The sequence below is a fragment of the Crocodylus siamensis genome, chromosome 14, assembly GCF_052110815.1.
Source record: "Crocodylus siamensis isolate JL-2025a chromosome 14, ASM5211081v1, whole genome shotgun sequence".
NCBI classification, from domain to species: Eukaryota; Metazoa; Chordata; order Crocodylia; family Crocodylidae; genus Crocodylus; species Crocodylus siamensis.
This window is the reverse complement of record NC_143408.1, coordinates 15,094,112-15,114,713: the sequence shown is the minus strand read 5'-3', so window position 1 is coordinate 15,114,713 and position 20,602 is coordinate 15,094,112. Positions and strand designations below refer to the sequence as shown.

General features: G+C 47.7%; 1 protein-coding gene across 1 annotated transcript in view; it reads left to right on the top strand.

The window, feature by feature from the left end:
- Positions 1 to 230: 230 nt before the first annotated feature.
- CDON (cell adhesion associated, oncogene regulated) overlaps positions 231 to 20,602 on the top strand; it is a 189,409-nt gene continuing 169,037 nt past the window's right edge. Inside the window, exon 1 of the mRNA XM_090027842.1 lies at positions 231 to 411. The gene's annotated coding sequence lies outside the window, so the exon portion shown is untranslated. The remainder of the gene's footprint in view (positions 412 to 20,602) is intronic.

The following is a 20,602-nucleotide window of genomic DNA, read 5'->3' as shown; positions in this document are numbered from 1 at the left end:
TGCCACTATTCTAGTTATCTGGGATATTTCCTGCATGTTTGTTGCTATGGCAACTGGCCCAGCATGAAAGACCTATTTACTCGGCCTTAGGATAAGAAACAGCCATGTGTTGTCAATTTTAAGGCTCTTTCTCTTTCCCCTCTGTGCCTGTCTCGTGCAGTCCCACATGGGCGAGAGCCTAGCCCCAAGACAAGAGCTGCGTCTCCCCACTCTCCTCCTCTGCCCGCACGTTTTGTTTTTACTTGAGTGAGGTTTTCTTGGCTGTGCGTGGAGAGCAACTGGGCAGGCAGCCACGCTGGGGCAGGGGCTCTGCTTTGGAGGAAACATTGAGAAAAGTGTCTGGTGCCTGTGAGCTGTGATTTAGAACGGGAGAGGCTCTGAGAAGAGAGGAGTTTGCTGGTGGAGCTGGGGGTAAGTGGATGTTTCAGTTCTTTTGAGGCATATCTGCTGGACTAATAGAGGCAAATCCCTGCCTCTCCCTTGTGGGTTACCCTGTAAAGTACCAGGACATCTAACCAGAGGAAGGGAGATGGTGGCTGCTACCTGCTCCAAAGCAAGTTACTTTTCACCAACCAAACCCTAAGAAAATATTTGGTTTGGGAAGTGCATGGCCTGGATGAACTGAGAGCAGAGCTGAAAGTCCAGCTTTCATTTGAATTCCTAAGGGGCACCTCTGAACATCCTTCCTGGGCTTCCTGTTCTGGTAGTGAGGAGAGTGGGTTCACATAAAAGCCTGGATCCTAGCAGAAGGCCTGTTCATTCAGATCTGAGGAACATGGTAACGGTGTCCCTCAAAGGGTAGTCAAAGTCTCTAAGTCCCAGTACAGAACTGACTGCTAGGTTTGCTATCAAAACCTCAGTTTTCCTCCCCAGTCCTGGCCACAAGTGGTGGGGACCTGAGGACTCTGCAAGACTTTTCCCAGGTGTCAGAAGATGGTCTGCAATAATAGGGCACACACTGAACAGAGCACAGCTTTTATTTTCAGACATGATGCAGTCAGATTGCAACATATTGATTTACAACTGCCTGGATCTGCCAGCAGCTGAAATGTTTAGCCAGCAGGTGCAATGCAAGCCTGTTCCAGTCCCACTGTACAGTATGTAGAGGGGGGCTAGGCCAGGTAATGGCCCTGCAGTTGTAGTGCAAGCAGACAGAAATGCTATTTTAATCCTTGTGTACAAACAAATGTGCACACCTGTATACAGGCCTGTGTATATCCCCATCTTTGTGTGCATGTTTGTGCAAGGAAGAGGTGATTATAGCTATTTATGAGGCTACAGTTCAAAGCACGGCTGGAGCTGGTATCTCCCAGAGGGCCAGCTCTTTTGCTGACATCTTGGACATACGGTGCTCCCAGCCGGGCTCTGAGTTCCACCATCTTTGCAAGATGCCAAGGCCCAAGAGATTGTAAACAAGCTTGTCTACAGCAAATGCTCGTACAGCAAATGATTGTAGACCAGATCTCAGTTTTCTCCTGAGCTCTGAATTTCTTGGAATTTGTCATTTTAAAGGAGATTTTTATCTCCTTGATCTTGAGGTGGATCTGCTAGCTAGCTGGCTATAAGTAATTTCTGAATGTGAGAACTACTGTTCTGTGTTGTTTCTACCATTGTCACTTCAAGTGAGCCTTTGGGATGGACTAAAACATTGCCAAGACATTTATTCTCACAATGCAGCAGGGGGCTGGTGCCTGGGCACATGTATTACTCTATGGAGGTTCAACAGTGTGATTGTTCAGGGTACAAAGAAGCTTTCCCAATGCCCAGGCCCACTGCAGTCGAAACAGGACTGTGGCAGGTAGCCATGTCCCCTGTGCAGGGCTCCCGTCTGTGACCAGGGGCAGCCTCATGTCAGGAGGCATGGGCATGGTGTCATAGCCATCTACCTGGGATACTGCCAGTGACATTCTCGCCTGTCCAGATCAAATGAAACTGTTTGGTTGTCCCAAAGAGATTATTTTTGCTTGTTTGTGTCAATTGCACAACCTAAAAAGATCCTAGTGGGTGAGCCCAAAGTGAATCTTTTTTGATCTCTTGGGTCAGTCAACAAACCAAAAGGGAGTGAAGGGAAAGTAGCATGACAGCTTCACATCTACCTTCTGAGTACCCGAGATCTCAGGCTGGACTGTACTTGCAGGATTTAGTGACAAAACAAACTATCAACATGATAAAACAATACCAAGAAACAATCAAACTGCTGTGGTGGGTCAAAATGTTAGATGGGGACAAAGCAATACCCTTCCCATCAACTTGCTGAAAGGAGTGAAGGATATGCCTGTGGGCAGAGTAGTAGAGAAGAGAAGAGTGTTTTCTAGAGTGCATGTCTAACATAGCACAATGTGGTAGGTAGCACCACGGGGATGAGTTTACTTTAGTTAATTTTTTTCACTCAAAAAAGCATTTGTATGCCTACTCTAAAAGGTATTCAGGGTATAGGGCCTTGTGATTTTATGTCTTAAGTCATTCACTCAGGGATGCAGATTGGGAAGGATGTTCTATAGGAAAATGACTCCATAGTTAACTGCTTCAACATTTCCTGAACCCTCTTCTGAGGCATCCTAAAGCTGCTGTCAGTCAGGGGACCACTTCTGCTGAAGTCATCCCTGCATTCATATGATTCTGTGTTTCACAATTCCTGTAATCTAAAATGCTAAAAAAATGCAACCAAAAGTGGTTTCCATCCATCATAAGGTGTGAGACTATGCAAGTAACCCAGATGCATGCATTGCTGACACTCAAGTTCAGTGGAGTCAGTGGCGCACAGAGAATGTACCATGATATCTTTGAAGTTGCTCACGTTCTCGGTGCACAAGTTGACTGATGGCAACAACCTCCCACTCCCGTAAAGGAGACAATTTTGGAGACAGGATTTGCTGTTGCAGAACAGAGTTTTCTCCTGAGCTCTGAATTTCCTGGAATTTGTTATTTTAATGGAGATTTTTTTACCTCCTTGACCTGCTAGCTAGCAGAAATAACTTCTGAATGTGAGAATTACTGTTTTGTGTTGTTTCCATCATTGTCACTTCAAGTGAGCCTTTGGGATGGACTAAAACATTGCCAAGACATGTTGATCAAAGCTTGATTTCAGGAGCCATCCTAGAAGAGCAAGGTCTGGTTCATAAGACACTTGCCTGTCTAGGACAGGGAAAGGCAGATCCCTTCAGCATCTCTGCACTGAGCTTCTCCTGCACACTGGTATTTGGGACACCAAGCCCACAGTAAGCATGTGTTGTTGTCTTCGGGCCAGTGCCTTGGTGTTGATTTTATGGAGGTGTTATGCATGTTACTACTTGCAGGACTCCTGGCAGAACAATAGCTCCTGCTGTCCCTGAGTGGCTAAGATGCTGAAAAGCATTCATGGAAGCGGCAAGGCGTGGAGTGGGTGCCAAGGAAAACACCTCTTGAAATTTTCTCAGAAAATGGTCCTTGCAAAATGAAATAGCTCGGATATTAAAAACAAACACAGAGCAGCAGCGTTGCTGAAATAAACAGCCAGTCATGGGGGGAGGAATGGTATGTGTGTTTAGGCAGGGTGAGAGGGGGTGCTTCCCGGTGCGGGGGAAGCTTGTGTTGGTCACTTTAGGCTCTGCTTCACCTGCAGATTAGGGCCTAGCCTTCACTGCAAACCCCAAATCTAAAAGGCACCAAAGCAAACAGTTGGTGGCACCCCCTAAAGGCCTGACCTACAGCTCATTGAAGACAAATGGGACATTGCTCCCCAGTTTCTGACTTCTGAAGCATTTAGTCACACATTTCACACACAAGGCCCTGTCCCTGAGGTCTGTAGGCAATGTGGCACTCAAGGGGTAATGTTTTGATTTAACACTTCTCCAGAACACCCTCTGTACTGATTTCATTCCTCTCTTCCATCCACCATCTCTAATGCACTTTGCCCAGGTGGCTTCATCTGCTTGTTTGCTGTCTGACTACAAGACATCTGAGTATATGGCATAACCCAAGACAAAAAGCATGGAGTCCAAACAGGCCACTCAAGGTAAAGGGGAAAGTGATGTCTACATATCAAACAAAGGGACTGTAGTAGACAGCAGTGTGATGGTCTCGGTCTCACAAAGCCTCCGCTCGGGTCTGCAAGATCTCAGGCTGCATGTTACGCCAGAGCTTTAGTGATGGAAGGAGAAACCAAGGCATAGAACAGGCCAGACAGACCATCTGATTGCTGTAACTGTGGATCCAAATGTAGGCGGGGCAAAATACTTGTTGGCACAGACTAGAGCTGAATGTTGTGGCTTGGGCTTATCTCCGTTAGACTTCTTTCTTTCTAGCTCCCCTTAAGAATGTGTCTGTGAGCAGGGAGGTCTAGCCCCACTTTCCCTCTGGTCTCTTAGGAGGAGGCTAGCAGTGGGGCGAGGGTTCTGCCAGGAGGACATCCAGATGGTTAGAAAATGCCTGGGTAATGCCTGCCATGGCACTGAGGGGATTGAGAACAGCTTTATTGGGACAGAAATGCCCTCACTGGGGATGGATGAGGTCAGGATTCTGACCCAGTGTCAGGCTGTTGTGATCACTTGCCCTCCCCATAGTGCCCGCTGGCTGGGGTCCTTGCCAGGTGCCACCTAGAGAGGCCTGGGGTCCTGGAGGCAGTCTAAGATGGTAAAGATTGAGAACCACCCATTCAGCTTAGTCCACACCCATGTCGGCCCTTAAACCCACTTCACTCAGCTACGTGCCAGAACAATTCCTCAAGTGTTAGTTCTGCCTCCTGGGTGTCTCCCAGAGGATGTTCAAGGAGGAACCATGAGCCTGTGCCACAGCATTAGACCAAAAATGCTGTTGAGTCTGCCGAAGTTTGTGGTGCCCTTTGGTTTGCCTCTTGCCCTGTCAGAGGACGTTCCAGCCCCTGCCAGCACGCACTCCAAGACCGGAGTTACAGCTTTATTTCAGAAGCGAGTGCAGTTGGTGGAAGAGCAAAAGAAATGCATGTTTCTAAAAGGAAGTAGAAAGGGTATTGTTTCCATGTGCAATAGGTAATAAGGCTTCAGTGCATCCATATAGCAAAGACAGTAGATGCACTTCAGGGCCTGATCCTGCTGTAATTGAAATCATGAGGGATGAGAGTAGGCCATAAGCCACAGGGGGGCATATATAAATCTGGGTAGTCCATGCTTGCAGAGAGTCTCTTCCTTGTTCCCAGGTAACACTGAATAATTCTCAGTACAATCCTGCTGCAGAGTTTTGTGTGTGGGTTTTTTTTTTTGTTAAACTCTGTAGCACCACATGTGTGGATGCTGATGTGGCTGGCTAGGGCGTGAGGGTGCTTCAGTACAGGGGCTGCCTGGTGGCTAGCCCTGCACTGAAGTACCCTTGTGCCCCAGCTAGCCCCACTGTAGCACATTGAACTGCGTTGGAGCGGCCTTGGGCTGGCAGGCTGGCCCCCAAGGACCCCTGCCAGCCAGGGATGCTCTGACCTGCCTCAACATACTGCGGTCCCAGGTGCAAGTATAAATGTGACACTTGGGAGCAATAACTCTGGTGTGATGTGTGTCAGAGTTTATTGCTGCACGCTAATAGCACGTGTAGACATGCCCAGTCTTTCTCAGGAATCATCCAGCTGGGGTTCTTCAAGCACTCTGCAGATATCCATGAGTTGAACTCCTGAGCCTTGCTTTGTGGATGGGGAAACCAGACACAGGGAAACAAAGGGGTTTTTTTGCTAATAAAAAGACAAGAAAGTATTGGCAGAGCTGGAAAATAGAACCCAGGGATCCTGATTTCCTCTCCAGTGAGTGCTACCCAGTGCTCCTTCCCATGGGATCTTATCCAAAGCACAGTTGGTTTAAATGAGGTAGAGTCTTTGTCTAGCAGAGGAGATTCCTTAGGTCCCTGGCAGTTAGTATTACCTGAAGAAGTTCAAAAAAGGAAACAAGTTTTCCTCTGACAAGAAGCTGGGCACTGGGTCTGTCCTTATGCTCACTGTCTATATAGAGTCCTCTACACACGGGGGAAGAAAGCGCAGCTCCAGCCAGGTGTCTCCTTGAGCTCTCTGTAGAAGACATTCATGCCATGGCATTTTCTACTGGCTGCATCTCCCATCAGCTAGGCAAGGGGAGCACTGCTCATGTGAAGCTGTGAAATGCCAGGTCTAACTCAGCACTTCCTGGGATGCTGCATGTAAAGGCAAGGCAGCCATTTGATCCAAAGTAGTCGTGGCATGTGCCAGTGCCCAGTGTGCCAAGACGACCAGGGCCTTGTTTATAATAACAGTGTGGAAGAGTGTGTGCGAGCAGCCTATAAAAGGCAATGCGGGCTGGGGAGGGAATGTAAACACAGCTATTTTCACATTCAAGGTTAGGCTTCTCTACACCAGGAGTGCACAGCCTTCTGGGCAGACCTGCTGACAAGGGGGCTCGAAGCAAATCTGTAGTGGGAAAGTGTAACATTCTTGCCAAGGGATTTCCACATTCCCTCTGCAGTGATGGCATTGAGAGGGGCAGCAAGGAAGAGGGACCTATTCCAGTGGGTGTGAGCAGCTCTTGGGGTAGACTTTGGGCTCAGATCTACCACTGCACACTAGCCCACAGGCCCAATAAGCCACAGCCCCTGCTTTCTACCCAACCCCTGCCACAGAAGGGGAAATCTTCCTCAGTTCTGCTGCAGACCACTCAAGCTGACTCCCTGAACTGGCCTGGAGGCTTTGCTTTTATTTTTTTAAAAGCATTATGCATTTACTAACATCTAATATTTGGAAGGATCAGAAAAAACTGTTGCTTCTCATGTATCCTGTGTCTAGTGAGGTGTACGCAGGAGTTGGGATGCCCAGTAGTGGCTTAAGATTTATTGGGACCTTAGGCAAACTGAAAATTGGAGGCTGCCTCATCAGGCAAGGGCAGGTTCTCTCTGTGCCACCAGGGGGCTGCGGCTGGGCCCACCCAGTCTCCTTGGCATGCCTGGGTCAAGCCAGAGGGCACAAGTGCAGCTAAGGTGAAGATGGCCCCGGCCCCAGCCCCAACCTGGCATCTCTGCCCAGTGGGTGTCACACAGCCAGGGCTGTAGTCCCCCTGTGCCATGGGATGGGTGTGGGCCAGGGCCAGCCTGGGGTGGGGCACAGGCTCTGCACCACCCCCAGCTGCCCACCCGTCCCTCTGCCAGCCCCAGAGCGGTGGGACTGTCCCAGCACTGGTGCCGGCAGCCACTGTAGATAGTGGAGAGCAGGAGCAGGGCACCCATGTGCCCTCCTTACAGCAGATGGTCCCAGAAAGCCACTGCCGCTCCTCCAGAAAGGAGGAGGCATGTGCTGCCCACCCCTGATTGGCTGGGGCCCCTGGGCCTGGACCTCCTGGGCCCATGTGTTAATCTGCCACTGAGGATGCCTGGTTCTTGGCTCCAGCACAGACTTATTGTGTGGTCATAGGCATACTATGACACCTCTTTTTGTCTCAGTTTCCCTGCAAAATAAGGATAACTGGCCTACCTCTCAGGGACACTGTGCAGGTTCACACATGGCATGATAGAGAGCCTGGGATGAGGGCTGCCAAAGAAACACCAGGAAGGGTGGCAGGGGCTTGGCTGTCTTCTCTGGAGAGAACAGCACTTGGCTATAGATCAGGCCCCTTGAGTGTCACAGTCAGGGTATGGATAAGACTGGTCTGCCATGGCCAAGCTGTCGGTGATGTACTTTGCATCACTCCTACAGCTTTATCCAGGAATCTCTAGGCAAGTATTTTGTTGGACTGAGAACATCACAAAGACTGGAAAGGGAGCAGGGAAGGAGTGGGAATGGTGCAGACATCAGGAGCTGTTGTAACCAGGAGCCCAGGGAGAAGGAAAAGGACTTTTCAGTCTGTGCTGCTGACGTCTGCATTTCGTCTCCAATTTCCTCCACCTGCAAAACTAACTGGCCTGCTTGCTGGGACTATAAACACCTGCGTGTGTAACAGAGGATCTGTCCTGCTGATGCCATTAACCCAGTGCATCCCATCCATCCCCTGCCTCTGGGCCTATCAACGTCTTGTCTGGCGGGCAGCAGAGCCTCCCCTGTGGGCTGTAATGTTTGGGGGCCATACAGATGAGCTTTGTTCACTTCCTGAAGGACAACAGAGGAGGCAGGTGTTTTTTTAATTAGGAGAAGGGAGTCATTGACATAGAGGGGTTTCTGCTCCTTTCACAGAGCAGGGCCTGTGCTGCTGGGACCCATCTCTAGGAGGAAGAAGGGATTTGTGGCCAGAGTCTGATCAGACAATTTATGCTCTGTGCACTCATCCACTGAGAACTGGGCAGCACCCCACATGCTCATTTCAGCAGGCTCATGTGGCGAAAGTGCCCTGCTCTTAGAGCAGCAGCAGATTTGAATCCAAGATGTCAGTTGTGCTAGAGAAGGAAGCATAGAGGTATTCACTCTGTTACAGGTCTGTTTGCACCTCTGTCCCCTTCCTGGTCTCCCTGACTGCATCTTCTTCCCCTGCATATTAGATCTCATGTCCTCAGCCACCTGGGGTCAGAATTTCACAATGCCTCCCTCTCTGAGCACAGTCTGGGTACCACATCCACCTATGCCAACCCTGCCTGGGCATTTGCATTACTCCCATTCAAGGGCTTGTGCCCTGTGCTGCACAGTGACCAAGAGGCTTCTCCAAATGAAAAGGTTTATTCAGCAAATGGAACAAAGTCCCCAAGATAATTATTTCAAAACAAGAAAGATCCCACATACATGTCCGGGTGTCTCTAATCTCTTGCTTCACAAACGAAGTTAAATGCGCTTGAGCAGACCAAGCCCAGAAGACGTTCTTCTAGTTGGTCTGGGAACTCCTAGGAACCACCCTGGTCTCAGTTTACCTTCCAGAGTGCAATTTTTCCCTTTTCTCACAGTCCCACCCTCCCTTTGTGAGCTCGAGGCCCCACCACACATTGCTCAATGCCTTTCTGTTAGAGGGTCTAGATATGAATGCTATCTTTTGCTTCTCACTAGTATTTTCCAGCTGGTGAGCCATAATACCTTCATGATGGCTGCTGTGTTCACTGGAACTTAGACACATTCACATTTCCAACTTCCAATCATAGCCCTTGTTCTTGGGGGTAGTGTGCTGAAGATGCAGTACTATAGTAAAGGAGGGGCAAGCGAGACAACTTCCCCGGGTGCCAAAGTGAAGGGGCACCAACAGGTGCTGCCTAGCAGGGGCAGGGTGCAGGATGGAGCTACAAGTGGCTCGTTTAGGTGGGGGCTTGGGAAAGGGGGGTGACTTCCGCTGCTGTGTGCACCCCTGGGCAAGCATGGGAGGGTGTGTGCCTCCCAGATCTGTATGCGGGGTGAGTGTGGGCTGCCACTGTGGGCTTGCCCCAGGTGCCAAACTTCCTTGCTACGGTACTGTGAAGGTGACAGCTCCCCTGATGTCTTCCATCCCATCAGAATTCAGACCCTCAAAAGTCCTGTGATCTGGAATGCATTTCCAAAATCATCCTTTTGGTATTTTCCTTTGAAACAGGACATTTGCAGTTTGGAAGTTCACAGAGCATAGCACAATGGGAGCCACAGCAGGACTTAAAATAATGCCCTGGTTCAGTTAAAACTTTGGATGGATAGGAAATGGATGCCCAGTGCTGATGCACAAATCAGTGTTGACAACAGGAGGTCACCTGTACAGGCTGCACCCAGCTCATTGATCCTAACTCCAGACACCTGCTGGGCTTTGCATGGGCTGATGGGACGGGGATTATAGCTGGGAGAGTCTGTTCCCTATCTGTTTTCCTTTTACATGATAGATGAGGTTGGATCTGGCAGGGAGAGCAAAAATGAGGCTAGGCCTGAACCTGGACAGGGGTCTCCTGCACCCTGCACTTTCTTCATTTTAGGTTAATGCAGTCTGTTTCTCTTTGCAGTCTGCTGAGGGAGCCACTTTTGGAGGAATCCCACCAGCACTTCTGAAGGAACCATACCCTCCATATGGTAGTAGATCAGATGCTAGGGGCACCCATACAGGCTGGCACCTCACCCCATTATGTGTTGATCTTGCTGGGGAAGAGCTAAAGTGGTTCTGCTGACTCTGAAGTAGATGACTAGTTTTAACCCCTCCTTTCCCATGACATTCAATATGTGAGAGAGTTGGGACTGGAGAGAACATTTTGTATGAAGGCTGAGGAGCCCTGGGATTAGCTCAGCCTAGAGAGAAAATGTGAGCTGAGCTGAAAGCTTGTGTTACTCTTCTCTTCTGTGGTAAACTCCCAAGGACTAAAGGGATGGAATACAGTGTTAAGTGGAATACAGCATCCCTTCAAGTGGAAGGAGCATTTTGAAGCAATTCTGTTGAGTTTACACCTATGTTCTTATACTTTGAGACCAGCCAACTTGGGACACCCACATTTTAGCTATTAAACATCCCTCCACCTGGATTCCTATATAAAGTAATAACAGAAAGTGATGCCAGGATGAAGGGGGTGTTCTCACAAATTATCCAGCTATTCACACTACCTGTTGTTTAAGAATGGTGGTTTGAAGAGATTTTCATACTGAGAGTCAGGAAACATGCCAGCTGCTGGCAACTTGAAGTCCTGTCCCTTACAGTATCTCCATTGCCCAGCCCTGTGTTAAACTGCAACCTGTGTGGATAATCCCTGACTTCACTAGCATGCCAAATATGGCAAGCTGCATATTAAAGATACATTTGCAAAGTGTAGTTTCATGGGGTTTTCAAACACAGGGGGTCAGAACTCTTGGGTTCTTTTCCTAGCTGTGCCAATGATGCTCTAGGTGGCTTTGGTCAAGTTATTCCTCTTCTCAGTGCCTCAGTTTCCCCATTGGTAATGCGGGGATGTGCCCACCTCACTGGGTTGTGAAACTGCACGTGCTGATGTCTGTGAAATACTCCCAGAGTCCTAGATGAGTAGCATAGAATTGACTGGTGTGTGGAGTAGAGGGCCAGATGAGGGCTGAAAGGTACATACCTGCTGAGTGCTACCTGAGTAGCGTTGAATGGCTTTGATCTCACAGTTGAAGTTAAAGGTGCTCAGGTAGTTTGGGAAGATGGTTAGCATCTTCTCCTGAGGGAGAAAATCAGTTCTGATAAATCCCCAGCGTCAGGCCTAGCCAGCATTCAAATGCTCTTGAAGCTTGGAAGGGAGCACAGCCCTGGTGCTGTGCTGTGTATGTCGGGGTTCTCCCCCTCTGCCGGCTCCATGCGGGTATTTGGCCAGTGGCTGCACCAAAGACATCTGGGCTGTTTGCTGCTAACTGAGTTGTCTCTAGGCCCTGGAGTTGGGGAGCAGCCATGTCTTGTCCTTGGCTCCAGGCCTGATCTTGACCGTTAGAGGCAGGGCTTGTGCCCAGGAGTACCTGGCTCTGCTCTTGCATTCCTCCCATGCAGTGAGGAGAAGCAAACAGGGCTGGAAGTGTGCTTTCAGAACTGCAGTCCCCTACCACTTCCCCTACCCACAGCTGCATGTGCCCTTGATGATGTTGTGGAGCCCCAGTATGGGAAGAGGATGCATTCTGGGGGACCAGGCCCCTTCCAGGCACCTATGCTGGACTGGGAGCAGGGGGATCCCAGCTCCCTCAGTGTCCCCCTGTCTGCCATTATGGGCCCAGTGCTCAGGCTTGTCAGAGCCCTGCTCTGCAGCTCACATCTGGACTCAGGCTCTGAGCAAAGGCATTGAATACAGGATTGGGATGTCTGAGTATGGAGATTTGGGACTATCTGGCTTCCCCTTACCCTGCTGGACTTGGTCCCATCCCCTCTCTATTCCCCTATCATCCCCTCCACCACAGGCCTCCCTCTCTACCCTCCCCTTCAATTTCTCTCTTAACTGCTCATGACCTCTGTCCACCTCTCTCTTTTCTGAGTTCAGTCCCTTCCCCTCCTTGTCTGTCCATGTCTCTCTTCTCTTACCTTTTCCCCCATCCTCTTCTCTCCTGCTGTGCCAACACTCCTTTTTATGCCCCTGTTTGTCATTCTCTTGCCTCCTGCCCTGTCCAGTGCCTACTCTGTCTCTCTTCCCCTTCCCACGGCCCTTGTTCCCTCCCTCCCCATGTTGAAGCCGTTGTGGAAATGCTCCCCTTTGCCTGTCATGGGAACCTCGGCACAAAGCCCTCTGTAGGCGTCAGCCCAGGCACAGAGAACAGATCCCCATGCTGGGCAGGCCAGCCTGCCAGTAAGGGCTGCTCCCTGGGTTTGCATGTGAAAGGCAGTTGTGCAATAGTGTAATCCAGGTTGGGAACAGGCGAAGTACTGCAGAGTGGGATTTGCATATATCACAGCTTCAGACAAGAGGCCTGCCATGTATTTGTCAGCCTGAGTTAGAGATGATGAAGCCCAGCACCATTGTCTTGCCTTAATCTAATCCTGAAAAGGCCACTTTCAATATCTGCCATGATTCCCACCCCCAGTTATGAGAGGCAGCACTGGTGACTCGACGCAGGGTCTCCAGCTGTGTAGCCAATGGGGCTGTCACAGCCGTTAGCAGCTGCTTCTACAACCCCCATGGGAAGAAGTGGCTTTTCTATGGGAAGAAAAATTGACAGAGGGATCCAGAAAATCCCAACCAATCACCCAACACCCTATACTGCTGCCTTTGTCTATGGCTAGTGTTGTCTGGTGGGTGCACTCAGAATGTCCCTGACTATGGGATTCCTCTACCAGGCCATCAGGATGGCAAATGTCATCAGTTTACAAGAGCTTTGCCTTTATTACTAATAGACAGTTTCAGGGTGCTAGGTTATTATTACCTAGTCATATTCTACCTGTAGAACAATAAACCCCACTGGGTCTTGTACCCCATTCCCTGACATGCTTTGGTATACTGTAGAACCATAGCCAAGGATAAGTTTTCAGTTACTGTGAACCAAACTAGCTCCACCAACATGAATTAACATCTGCTGTGAATCTGCCCCCAAGGGTCGTGTAAGATTCAGTAACTTTCTACATCGGGGTTGGAGATGTTTTCTGGTGACCCAGCTGGAATTTGAGACAGGCTGGCACTAGGACCCAGCCACCTCCATTACTTCATTCTGTCTCCTGACTGCAGTGCGTGATGAGCAGTTTCCCCTCCATCAAAGTCCCTGGAACCCAACTGCAGTGTGTCAAGGGCAGACTCTCCCCCCACCATAGCTGCTGAATGCCACGGAAACCATGGCTGCACAGGCCAGACCCAGTCCACAGGCCACTGACCCTGGTGCTAGAGCACTGTCCACACCTACACAGATAAAAGCAATTTGTGTTACTACAGCAAGAGCTGTAGTGGATGATCATGAAGCTAGGCACCATCATGTTGTATCATGATGCGCTAAGGTGCCCATGCAGGAAATGCAGGACCTCTGCCTGTCTTGGGTTGCTACTGAAACAAGAAGGAATGAGTCATTCTAGAACAGGTTATGACATGGGGTGATTTCATCTGTTTCTGTTATTCATTAAAAGCATCTTTATGGTGCCCACCAGAGATCTAGCAGAGATTGCTTAGGCTGAGGCAAAACCAGTTCTCATGCATAGGCAGTCATTACCCCCTAAACCCTGCCCAGTAGGCCTGTATGAATAGGGAAGTAATCAATTTGGATTCAGATTCAGCCGATTCGGAGAACAGTGATTCGATTTGGAGATTTGGATCACTGTCTTGAATTGATTCAGCAGAATTGGCTTGGGAAGATCCGGTGCTGATTTGGAGAGATTTGGAGATTTGGTCATGGGGAATCACTGAAATGCCTATAACTTTGTCAATTTTTGGCAGATTTGGATGAAAACAGCGGGGATGGTAGCCCCTTCTGAAGCCTGCTAAGTTTGAAAGAAATAGGTGCAGGGGTTTCTGGGAAACTGTACCTCAAACTGCTGAAAACAAAACTCATTTCACTTGCATGTGTTAAAGCAGATTTGGATGAATAGCGTAGGGATGGTAGCCTGTAACAGGCGGCCTTCCCAGTGGCCCTCTTCTGCTTGGACAGAAACAGCTCACAAAAGGGACAGAAAGGCTGCAGACTGAGGCTTCTATGTTGTATCTATGTCCCTCCCCAAGAGCACTGTGGTTGGAAGGGGACTCAGGGAAAGATCACAGTCAGTGGCCAGCTACAGATGTCAGTCTTTCCTCCCCTCCCTCTTCTCAGTTCCTGTTCCCCCAAAAGACTGCCTTCCAAATCTCTGAATCTTTTCCAAATTGATTTGAAGGCTCCGAATTGATTCAGAGGGGTTTTTTTGGTTTCCCAATTTGATTTGGATTCAGTGATTTGGCCTCTGAATCAGGCCGAATCTTCTCCAAATCAAATCAGCGACCGACGCTTCGCATACCCCTACTGCCCAACACTTCAATTAGATAAAACAAGGGCAAGAACAGCTGCCTAGATGGCAAAAGAAATTAGCCAGGGGTTCCTAAGCAGCCTGTACAATGCAGTGCCTTTAATGAATGTTCTATCACTGAGACTCCTCCTACACCATGAGCTTACATTGTACCTGCAAATCCTAGTCTAGATAAAGTCAAGGATAGAGCTGAGTTGGGGTCTCCTGCCATGGTTACCAGGATACAGAGACTGCTATGCAAGCCCTTAGGCATGGGCCTTTGTGCCAAGAACGTCCCTTGCCAGGTAATCATGTGTAATGTTCCTGGCTGGTCTAAGATGCTGGGTGTTTGTTTTTCCTTGATAAACAAGAAAGGAGAGATCTTACTGCCATGCATATGTGACTTGTCTCCATTGATGTGCTGAGAACTGTGTCACGTCCTCCTTCATAGTGCGAAGGACAGGGAGGCAGGGGCGTTGGCCCCCAGCCAACAATCAACAAGTCCTGAGATACATTCTCTCAAGTGTCTGTTCTTGGGGTGGCCAAGCGCTACTTCATCAGCAGATTAAAACCATGCTTTACACAACCTATATACACTAAAGACCAATGTAATTCTCAATGGGAATGTAAAGCAATCTCATCACCACTTCCTCACCTCTTGGGGCAGGGAAGTTCCACATGTTTGGGGTGAACCCCCCCATGCACAGCCAAGAGGCCGTTGCATCTCACATATGCCCTCTCCAGAACGTCTAGCAGGCTAGACTTCGCCCCTCAGTGAGGGTGCTGAATATTTTGACTCCCAGTCCTCAGCACTTACATCTTTCCATTCAAAGCTTAGATATTCACAGGTATCTTGGCTTTGTGGATTCCTCCTCAGAGCTGGGCACCTAAGCACTCAGCATCCCCACACGTATATCCCTTTTGGGATTGGAGTCTCTTGATCTCCATTCTTGCTCTGTTAAAGAAGCCCTCCAGTGTGTCATGAGGATGGGAGCAGTAAAACTTGTGACATGCTCAGCTGCTAAGGTAGAGACAGGTCATAAGAGTGTCTTAGGAAGATTTAGACACTCTTGCTTCTGAAAGGAGCTTCTGGAACCAGTCATAGCACAATGAAGAACTGATCCTGGCAGTTGGACTAGATGACCTTTGGAGGCCCCTTCCAGCCCTACTTCTCACTGATTCTATGAACATGAGTGGGAAAAAATTATATTTGACCCCACACTCTGTTTTGAGTTTAGGTCTCAGAGTGGAGGGGACAAAACTCTTTTCCTTGATCCCAGTCTTCCGCTCCCAGTCTTACCAGCATGGTGCGTCATGATATTTTGCAAGGGTGGGGTATGTGGGGTGTGTATGGCATGACTGGAAGCATAGGGGGATCTGCTTCTGCAAAGGTGGGGGTCATTGTGCAAAGCGGTGAATGGGATCTATTGAGGTAAAGACAGGGTTCTGAAGGGTCTCCTAACTGGGCATTTTCTTGATCTGGTAGGTTGGCATGTGTGATTGGCATCCATTTAAGCAGTCTTTCTGTTATAAAGTTGCTGGTTAATTGTATAATAATATGACTGGCATTGTACATGGCCCATGGAGAGTCAAGAAAAGCAATGCAAAGATAGACATGGAATCCTGTGGACTTTGGATCTGATCCATGCAGACAGTTTCTGATTACCCCTGTATCCGTGTTTTTAACATTTTTCTCTTCCTTAAGCTCTATGAGCTGTAGTTCCAACTTGCACTGGAAACCTCCTCATATCATGTAGCTTTAAACCCAGGGCTGTGCATTCCTTTAGTCCAATTGTTTGTAGTAGCCCATCATTATTCTTGGCTTTGGTTTCTTGGCGAGCAGAGTTATTTGTTTTGCAGTTCATAATTGCATCTCTCTGTGTCTGGAGCTCAGAACATGAGCTTCTGCACTGGCTGCCCTGTCATCCCATGCTCATGTTGAACCTTTTCAGTGTTATTTCAAGATCAACAGACTCCTTGGCACAGAAAACAAGGGGCATCTATATATGTGCTTGGGAGGGGGAGGAGGGTGCTTTAATTTGAGCGGCTCTGAGAGCTGCTCTAATTACAGTGCCCACAGCATCATGTGTATTCAGCATCCCATGCTGCAAAATGGCCATGAGGGCACTTGAACTAAAGTTCATTTTACAAGCTTTAGTTAAAGTGCCCCTGCCACCATTTTGAAATGCAGGGACACTAAATACACATGACACAGAGGCTGCTGGAGCATGTTAATTAGCACGTTTCAGCAGACTTGTAACAGACTCGATTAACTGAGTCTGCTCTGATGCATGCTAATTAGCACACAGCAGAGCAGAAGTCCATCATGTGTATAGGTGGCCAAAGACTCGTGAACAGGTTTATTTGTACTGCAAGAATGTGTTTGAAGAGATTTCAGGGTATTTTAAAATTCGCAAGAAAAAAACTTTCTGATCCTCCTAGTCCAAGGGTGGGCAATTATTTTTGGTGGCGGGCCACTTACTGAGTTTTGGCAAGCCATTGATGGCCTCATGACAGGCAGCCGGGGCAGATAAATATTAATTTTCTAAATTTTTTAGGGGTCTTACAGGCTGGATAGAATGGCCTGGTGGGCTGCATCCGTCCCACAGGCCTCATTTTGCCTACCCCTGTCCTAGTCCCATGTTGACTGGAGGTGACCTCTTTGTTGGGGATAAATAGTTCTGATGTAAATGTGGGTCCACCATGCTGGAGAGGGAAGCTGTTTTACTCACAGAAGGATCTTGGTCCTCATAGTGATGTGTCTAGGACTTCATCACCACTGTTCTATTGGCATATAAGTGCCAGCTGGGGTAGACAGGAAATGAAGGATCCTCAGGTTGGAGAATCCAAAACCCATGGACCAGATCTCTCCAGTCATAAGGTTTTCTTATGCTTTTATTGTTTCCTTATCCCCACAGACTCCAAGCTGCTTCCAGTTGCACAGTGGCACATTTCAACACCTGTTATGTTTAGTTCAATCTCTCATCCTTTTTCCAGGGAGGGATTCTGTGTGCAGGGCAGTGGTTTGTTCTGGCAGTAGAGGTGTACGAAACAGGCCCTATTCAGTTTGGATCCAGCCTGAATTGGGGACAGTGATTTGATTCATTGATTGGGATTGCTGTCACTGATTTGATTCAGCTGAATCCGAATCTGAAGATTCAATGCTGATTTGGAGAATCAGCCATTCGGCCATAGACACAGTTTTAAATGTTCTTTCTACATACCTCGAGGTAACACAGCGGCTCATGAATGCTGCAATCCTGGGGTGGATGGAGAGTCCCACAGAAATGCAAGGGGGCCCCCACGTGCTCAGTGGTGAACCCAGAAATGGACCAGTAGGTTCATAGATTATAGAGTCGGAAGGGACCCAGTGGATCATTGTGTCCAACCCCCTGCCCCTGGCAGGGAATAGGACCAAGGTCAGACAACACTAGCCAGGTGACTGTCAAGCCTCCTCTTGAAGACCTCCAAGTTAGGTGGTAACACCACCTCTCTTGGCAGCCCATTCCAGACTCTGGCCACCCTTATTGTAAAAAATTTCTTCCTAGTGTCTAACCTAAATCTACTCTCCACTAGTTTGCACCCATTATTCCTAGTTACTCCCTGGAGTGGTAAACAGCACATCTCCAATTCCCTGCTGTCCTCCCCTGATAAATTTATAGGTGGCTACAAGGTCACCCCTCAGCCGTCTTTTGTATAGGCTGAAGAGATCCAAATCTCTCGACCTCTCCTCGTAGGGTCTTTCACAGAGACCTCTAATCATGTGAGTGGCCCTCCTCTGAACCCTCTCCAGATCCTCCATGTCTCTCTTGAAGTGCAGCACCCGAATTACTTCCAATCCACTTCCAGGTATGCTGGGGAACGTGCTCCATGTGCCCCAGCACTGCAGCACTCATGAGCCCCTGCTACCTAGAGGTACGTAGAAAAAACATTTAAAGTGGTGTCTATGTCCAAATTTCTGAATCTTTCCAAATCTCTCTGAATTGATTCAGAGGGTTCTGATTCAATCTGGAGAGATTAAAGGGTCCTCTGATTCAATTCAGATTCAGAGATTCGGCCACCAAATTGGGCCAAATCTTGCCAAATCAAATCAGGGACCAAAGCTTCGCACAGCCCTAAATGGCAGGGGATTGTTTTGTGCATGTGTCCATGCTGCTCTGTGTTTACAGCAGCAAAGGCTAATTGGAGGAATGCCCCTGGCACTTGGAGTAGAGACTGGGAATCTGGGTGATGGTGTTCCACTCCTGAGAGCCTTCATTTCCCATTTCAGACCAGTTTTTAAAAAAGCTCTGTCTCCTGCACAGATACTGGGGTAGAATCACTTGAGAATCATGAGAATTAAAAAAAAAAAAAAAAGCAAGAAATGTCTTGGGGAGTCTTCATATCTGCCTTTGGTTCATGTTTGAAAACTTTGCTCTGCAGTCAGGAGGGTGAGACATGACATTGCTTTTATGCAAAACCTGAGTTTCTCAGTCACTTGACTCCAGGAGCTTTGGCTTTAAGAAAAACAAGAAATGTCACAAGATTTGCAATAAAATTATAAGAATTGGCAGCACTGGAGATGTCAGCTCAGTGTGGTCAGCTCTCCACAGTGAAACTGAACTGTGTGTTAGCAAGCAACTGGTTAGCATTTTGGCTTTGATTCATTGGACTGTATGTTGATTTATAACTGAAAACTGACCTCAATTAAAAGTGTCCTCATTATAAGCCACCCTGGAGTACTTCCTGAGTCTCACAGCTGGGTAGCAAGGAAGCAGGATCTGTAGGTTTGGCTTCTAGACAAGCTCTGGGATTTTTTATTTTTTTTTGGCTTTGTTTTTAAAAGGGAAGCACCTTCTTAGTTCGCATTTAAACACTTAAAGGTACAGAGCCATTTACAGTCTTTCCTCAGATAGTACATGGCCCTAGATATGACATGTGCCTTTTCTGGGGAGGTGGAATGAAGAATAGAAGATTTTTTTCAGTCATAGCCAAAAGCTGAGCACATGGGCTAGGGACAGACATTACAGATTGAAGTGATCAGAAACTGGCTTAAACTTGTAACACAACCAGAGATGTGGGCTTTCTGGAAAATTTTCCAATGCCCTAAATAGAGCGTGATCTGAGTTAGCATGTTTATTTGATGTATATTTAGTAAACAAAACTAAAAAGTACCCCCATGTTAATTTTATGTCCCAATAGCCACAAGTATTTGAACTGGAATATTTTATTAGGAAAAACAATTAAATACAGCACACTTAATGTGGTTTAAATGTTATATTCCAACAAATTTGAAGCTTTATGTGGAAAGAAATAATTTTATTGGAATACTTGTAAAATTGTAAAGACAATACAAATAGCATGTACTTCCCTTACATTGTTTGTTTAAATTTAAGGAAAAAAATGAAGGCACTGAAAACTGTTGATGCACTAATTTTAGCACACCCAAAGAACTGTGCATGATATGCCGTAGTTGTCCACTCATCTACATCAACAGAGTTTAACTCTCTTCCACTGAGGTCATTGCAGCACCTCCAGTTTCACTGTCACTACCTGTAGAGTCGCTCGCACCACTTATCAGTTCCATTTCAGAATCGGATTGAGGCAAATCTGATTCAGAGCGACTTGAGCCATATTCTCTTTCACTAAAGGATGGTTTTACCAATGAGTCTATGGGCAAGGGCAACTTATCATTACTCTTCATCTTCCTCACTAATTGTGCTTCTGACTTACTCTCCAGAAGCAAGAGATTTTGAGAAACAGAAACAAGCTTAGCGGTGTGTTCATTTGTTAGTCTGTTCCCCTTTCTTGTCTTGTTTGAGCTGAAAGCCTTCCAGTTCCTTTCCCAAGAAGCTGCAGTTGGTGGAACGCTTAGGATCCTTACAGCAACCCTGCACAGCAGTCGGGTGTTACAGCATCCCTTCCACCACGTGAGAGGAGACACAGTCTCTGCTCCCTACCAAATGATGTCTTTGCTCCAGAGTTTTTCTTTTGGGTGGTACTTGGCAATGTCTGTCATCATGGCTATTTCACTGACGTTAGCTACTTCCATAATTGTGTCAAGAGCAGTAGATAATTTGTCTTCTGATAAATGTTGCTGTCTGTGTTGAGGATCCAGAAGGTTTGCTGCCAGATGAACTGGATGAGATCAAATCTCAGATCTCTTAGTAAACATTTGTTTTACTCCTCCTCCTCCTTTTTTTGGATAGAGGTGAAGAAGGCAAAAGCTCGATTAGATTTTCATTCAGTTGTCTGAACATCTCTGGAATATTTGAAAGGCTTGGTGTATCTCCTTCAAGTTTCTTGATAGCCACTGAAACTGGTAGTAGCGAATTGAATGCTCCTTGAACTCTAACCGAGAACACATCGTTGTCAAGAATCTGGTTCCAAATGTTCACGGGGATAATGTCTCATCTACT